General features: G+C 48.1%; 1 pseudogene; it reads right to left on the reverse strand.

Moving 5' to 3' along the window:
* Positions 1-235: 235 nt before the first annotated feature.
* On the reverse strand, positions 236-411 carry LOC135906601 (U2 spliceosomal RNA; annotated as a pseudogene).
* Between the last annotated feature and the right edge of the window lie 5,877 nt (positions 412-6,288).

Genomic DNA, 6,288 nt, shown 5'->3' on the forward strand with positions numbered 1-6,288 from the left:
TGATGCGGTGGCGGTTAAGCGTGGAATTTCGCACTGCGAGCCACAACAGATCCTACGCCGGGAAAGTGACATCTTCACTTGGTGACAGGTTTTCTTGGCCTTAGATGTTAACGTCGGATGCGGGGGTTTTCGGTTCATGGGGCATATAAGGCATCCGGCTTTATGAACACCATTGCGTTTTTTACCGCGAAGCTGTATATGGCTAGTTGTCAGCGGAATAATGTCTGTAGATCAAAAACCACGGGCCGATCCCGAAGAGTGCAAGACTGGGCAGACCCGTGGCGGAGGTGGCAGGCTTGTAGCATTCCGCCAACCTAGGAAAATAAGTTTAAAGTCTTCGGTGCAAATACAATTCATATCAGATATTAAGCTGATGAGAACAGATACTACACTTTGACGTGCGTCAGCCAGGTCTACGTTCTCACCGCTCTCTCTTTGTCGGCATTCCATGCGCTTGCCTGTCTCCTTGTCTTTCCTTCCCCTCTCCCGTGGTGGCGTACCGGTCTAAACGTCACGCGTGTGAAATTTCCTCCGGCTTCTCGGGTGGCGGTCCCGTCGTTCGTGCGAATGTATATAAAAATCACGGTAAGTCAGTCCGTACCTATGTTCAAGATTCAGCGTCACCTCTGGGTCTTGAGCTAAACAGCTTCGCTGGTCATTCACCTTCACAGAGTGGAATGGCTCATGATATTTTATTGAATATTGACATTGGAAAGACCTTCTACGGTACAGAAAGCATCGCCAATGATACCGAAGCTCTTACTAGTTTCCTGCAGGCAATACTTTAGCAATAATTCTACGTTCGCTTCAAACACGGACCGTCCAGAGAAGATCAGCTTTGGCTTCACAAGACATTGGACCATGGACAGCCTTGAGATGCCACCTCGATGCTTCAAGTATCAACGCGATTGACACGTGGCCAAGTATTGTGGTGGTGAGCGGCGGTGTAAGAGGTGCGGAGGACGGCTTGATTTCAAAACCTGCGCGCGCAACGAGAACTTTGTGCAAGTTGTAGTGGTGGCCACCGAGCTAGTTGTAGCAAGTATTCTGCGCGGGCAGCGGTAATAAAGCTAAACATAACATTGATCTTGGGACCAAAGGCAAAGGATGAGAAGAATAAGACTAAGAAGAAGACTGAAAGTCGCACGTGATCAGACGACATGACAGGAAGTTCAAAGAGAGATACTGAATTCCCAAACCTGAAGGCTACTTCAGAAACCCAGGACACAGTGTTGACGTTGCACAGCGGACCGGTTAAAGCAGTGATATTATTAAACAGTGGCCCCGTGCATGAGAAGCCTGCTGAAGAAACGGAAGAGCGAAGTTGTGTGTCTACAATGCAGCGACCCCATTCGCGTTGCGCTGAAACAACTCCACGGGAGCACTGTCAACAAATGATACGTGCTCTCTTCAAGGTCCTGTGACCACACATTGAGAAAATACCGGCGACCTCCATGAAGGACACGCTAGAAGTAGTCCGCGCACTTGAATCGGTGGTTCTAAGCTCTGCCTCCTCTTAAAACACCTACCAACATGGACACAATGAGGAAACACTGTTCACTTTCTAATCCAAAGGTGCCGCTTCTTATGCAATACAAATGTGCGGGCCTCGCGTGCCATTTACGGAATTGTCGTTTCTTTCGTAACATGAGTGTGCCAATATTGGCTCTGTCCTAGGCTGGCCTTCCAAGCTCCAGATCAATTCCTGGCTATGTCGAACATGGAATGCAAAGTATTCTAACAATTCCGCATGGAAGCGCCATGCTACCTGTCAGACGTGAAATACCACATTTTATCCTGTCAATTCAACACCGTTGCAGCAGTGCTTTGGAGGCCACTGCCGTGCAAGTGCGGTTGCGAAACCGAAGCCTGAGTTTGGTATCCATATATGGGAGCTCTCGTCCATAGGTCTCGATAGGATAAATCATAAGAGACCTCTGTAGCCGCTGCCCTGCTCCGATGATTATATGCGGGACTTTAAGGCGCACCATACTCTCTGAGGTGACAAGATAATCGATGCTCGTGAGAAATAAATTGTCAGTGCTTTAAATACAGAGGGGATCTTTGTGGCGAATGACCGACAACCACCGTTTTTCCGACCACTGGGGTGCAATCTTGTACGCGTTCCAAAATAGAACTGAGGCAGTCCGTTCTTTACGTCACGAAATAGGTGGTATGTTCCGTTCCGTTCATCCGATAGCAGACCACACGGAATGATTGACAGCAGATATGACGTCACGATTGACGTCATGGCGTTCGGCACGGTTCAAATTGACGAATCGTATTTGGCTCGGTGGAACGAACCGCCTCCGTTCTATTTTGGAACGCGTACAAGATCGCACCCTTAATCTGTTACAATGTCATTGACTTGACATTACACTCAGGGGACATTCTTTCGTCATCAACGACTAAACATGGAGTGGGCAGCGGACATTTCTCTGTCCTTGTAAACATTGCTGGATTTCGAAGTACCGGCCGAAGATCCTGTTCTTTGACACATTGGGATACGTACAGGGGTGGTCTAAGCGAATCTTTTGGAGATCTCTTCGCGAATATGCTACGTATAAAGAGATTAGCATACCGCTGGGCTCAAGATACCCGACCTCATCCCCGCTCTGAATGTAACGCTAAATAATTATGCGCTGTCCCTAAAAGAGCGGAACGAAGGCTGATAACGACGAAGGGCGAACCACCAATGAAGACAATATATAACAGAATTATTGCAGTGATTCGCCGTTGCACAAGAAAACTAAATATAGATCAATGGGCAGCATTTTGTGCAAGCCTCTCGGTCTTCCCGCCAGTGCCAAGGATATGGTGGTTTGTTAATAACCTTGCTGAAAAGGTCCGACCAATGAAGCTATTTAAAGCCCTAGCATTGAAGTTAGGCAAGTCGCTCGCTTGTCTTGCGAATGCCTTTACTTAAGTATAGTCTTCCGGCTGGTCAGCAAGCACAACCAACCCGCCGCCACCGCTGTCGTCGTCTCTAATGGATGCTCCTTTCGTACTGAGAGAGTTAGAACTAGCTATGAGCCGCCTCCGCCGTTGCTGTGCTGTGGGACCTGACTTTATAAGCGATGAGATGCTCACTAACCTACTGGTTGAGAGACGACGTGATGAGCTCAAATTTTTTAACGAAGTATGGGCCAGAGGCGATATTCCGCATTTACAGAAGGTAACATAAGTGGTACCTGTTCTGAAGCCTGGAAAAACTTATGCTGCTCTGGATTCGTACACACCTGAATAGCAGACCTCATTTTCTGCGAAACTAATGGAGAAGACGTGCATAAAACTCACTTGGTATGTCGAGCAGGCTTGGAAACTACCGTCATGAATGACTGGGTTTCGGCAGCGTCTAAGTGCTCAGGATAATGTGCTGGACCTGCTAAGTCACATAGAAGATTACAATGCAGAGAGCCTGTCGACACTTGCTGTTTATCTGTATGTCTCCAAGGCTTACGATTATGTGTCTCAAACAGCCATCATCAGCCAGTTACAAGCTATAGAGACCATGTACCATCTCTTTCACCGAAGAAGTGCTCGATCGTCTCCTGAAAAGTGCTCTTGATCGCGCTATAAAAACTAGACAATCGCCCCATCACAGAAGAAAATGTTCGAGTACACTGGTCCATACGGGCTTCGGCACTCAAGGCCTTAAGGGCTCTGCTCAGATTTCTAAGGGCTTTTGAATTGTGAGACCGTCTTTGAATGTTGTAGCGCTAGAATCACGTCATTGTGTGAATCTTTCTCAAACTTTTTTCTTCTTTCACTTTTTTATTCTTTTATTATTTCCTTCTTTTTTATTCACTTTACTCCTTTCCCCAGCACAGGGTAGCGAGCATACTTGCAAAGCTCCCTGTCTTTGCTCCCTTTTTCTCTCTCTCTTTCTCTTGCACTTCAGACATAGGCTTCTCAATAATTTCGTTGGAAGAGGTCGCCTTAGAGACACATTGAGCAATGAAATTCGTACATTTCGCGGCGTAACACAAAGAAATGTCTTATGTGCCTTACTATTTAGCATTGCCATGGCGAGTCTCCCAAGAATACTAAATCATCGAACACCCGTGAAGATGTGCATATATGCCGATTATATTTGCTTATGGGTCTCCTGCTACCAGTATCGTTGCCTGGCACGAATAGCCAAAGGAGCACCAAATGCCATTCAGTGTAACTTGACACCGCTTGGTTTATCACTATCAATAGAGAAATCATCACTCCTACTATTTCCTTCAATTAAAAGAGAATCTACACGCTTGAAGCTGGATTTGAACAGGTGCCAGATTCGACAAGTCAGCAACGTCCAATTTCTTGGCATTACCGTGGACCACAAGCTACATAGGCGTCGCGCTGCTGACCGCGTTGTGGCGTCATCGTCACAGAACTTTCATGTACTAAAGCGAATCGCTGGAATACGCTGGCACAACCACCCTACGTCGATGCTCCGACTACATACAGGATTGGTTACTACTACTGCTATCCTCACTTTGTATAGTTGTCTACTAATATGTTATCGCAATAAATGCTTCGCCTTTCATGTGAAGTTGCGACATTATATTTTACTTCGTAGCGTAGCAAGAGGGATGCAGTTCTGTTTCGTGTGCTTGTTCCCACGTCATGCAGTCGCGCGCGCGAGCGATCTTATGCCATTTTCTACCTTGTGCAAGCGCGCGATGATGCTCTGTGATAGATTTGCGCCTCCCACAGTGTTAATGTAGCACTGAACTAGTCAGGTCTTCTCGTGCACAATGCGCGAAGTCGCACGCTGCGAGAAAGGAGACAAATGCAACGGCTCGAGCGCGAGGCCGTCATTGGAAGTGCGCCGTGCGCCACAAAGGAAACAAAAAGAAGAGAAAGCGAGGAAAGGAAATTCACCGGCGATTCTAATAGGCCCTAATGCGAATTTTCCGCAGCGCTGTTTATGTGTTTTCAATTCGCGATACATTTTCACAAATAATTTGATTCAGAATGGCAGGGTCCTTTCGGCAGTGACACTGAGCCTCTGCTTGGGCAGCTAGCTTTAGCAGCACCGGCAGACGAATCATTTCCACCGCTTCCGTCACTCATCGTTCAGAAAGACAGCGGGAAGGCACGGGAGGTATTTTCTTGCGGCGGTGGCGGCGCAGGTGAAGTAGCGCATGCGTAGTGGGTCCGAAGCCCACGCCATAGCTTTGTTCCCATGTACTGTATATGTCGACACGCTGGTATATGATGGTATATCTGCATGGTATATATGTGTATGGTATATGTGGATGACTGGTCGCCGCCGTTGAGCACATCTCGTGTGGCACTGCGCTTTCCTGCTCACCCTTGCGCCATACGCTCCTCCACTTTCCTCCTGGCGCCCTCTTCACTATCGCCGTGTTTCATCTCCCGCTGCGCTCCACGTTCGCTCTTTCATCCTTTGCTGTACTCGTTTGCTCGGTTTCACCGAGGAACACAGACGCTCAACGCTGGAACCGGTGGCAGTGAGCTACGCTCTAGGAAATTGAGCTTTGATTTACTTTGTGAAGATGGTTGAACAGCGAAGCTGTAAGCGCCAACTAGAACGAATACCCATTATGACGTAGCTTAAAATTATTCACCTGGCAATATTCACCTGCACTTTACCTAACTATCAGCTTTTCAACGTCTCAAGACGTTTCAACGTCTAACAGCCAAAGTTTAACAGCTAAAGCTGCCGCTTCCCGGCAACTGCAGCTTATACAAACGTAATCTTTACCGGCAAACGCGTACGGCGAACGCTATGCTCGAAGGTGAGCTTGCTGGTTCTTTTTTTTTTCTTTCCCCCGCACGGCCTGCGCCACCACTGTCGCGGATGCAAGTGCCGTCGGCTGCTGCTACAAGTAACGCTACAGCGCAAGTGGTGCGCGGCATCCGAGCTTTTGGCTGTAGGTACGACAGACGCATTGGGAGGTACAGTTATACAGCTTTGTCGTAAAATGAAGACGGTACCCGTGAGGTATGCGTCACGCGATCCCCGAGCTCCGGTATGGCAGTATGCAGGGAATTTCGCTTGCGGAGGCTAGACGAGGGCAAGCAGAGAGAGTGTCTATATCGACGGTGACGTTCGCCTGCTGAAATCGCGGGCTCGTGCGGCACTGAAATATTTGGACCTCAGCTGGTTATGATCCAATTTGAAAAATTCCTGTGGCAGAACGCTCCCAGAAGAGCACGCAACTACTTCCAGCGTATAGCCAAAATCGACTACGTGGTGTGGCGAATGGCCCTTCAAACGCTTGGCCTTGAGACATCCGACGAATGCGCCGGTCAAACTGTTGCCATATTCGT

Source organism: Dermacentor albipictus, chromosome 5 (genome assembly GCF_038994185.2).
Source record: "Dermacentor albipictus isolate Rhodes 1998 colony chromosome 5, USDA_Dalb.pri_finalv2, whole genome shotgun sequence".
In the NCBI taxonomy this organism is placed as follows: domain Eukaryota; kingdom Metazoa; phylum Arthropoda; class Arachnida; order Ixodida; family Ixodidae; genus Dermacentor; species Dermacentor albipictus.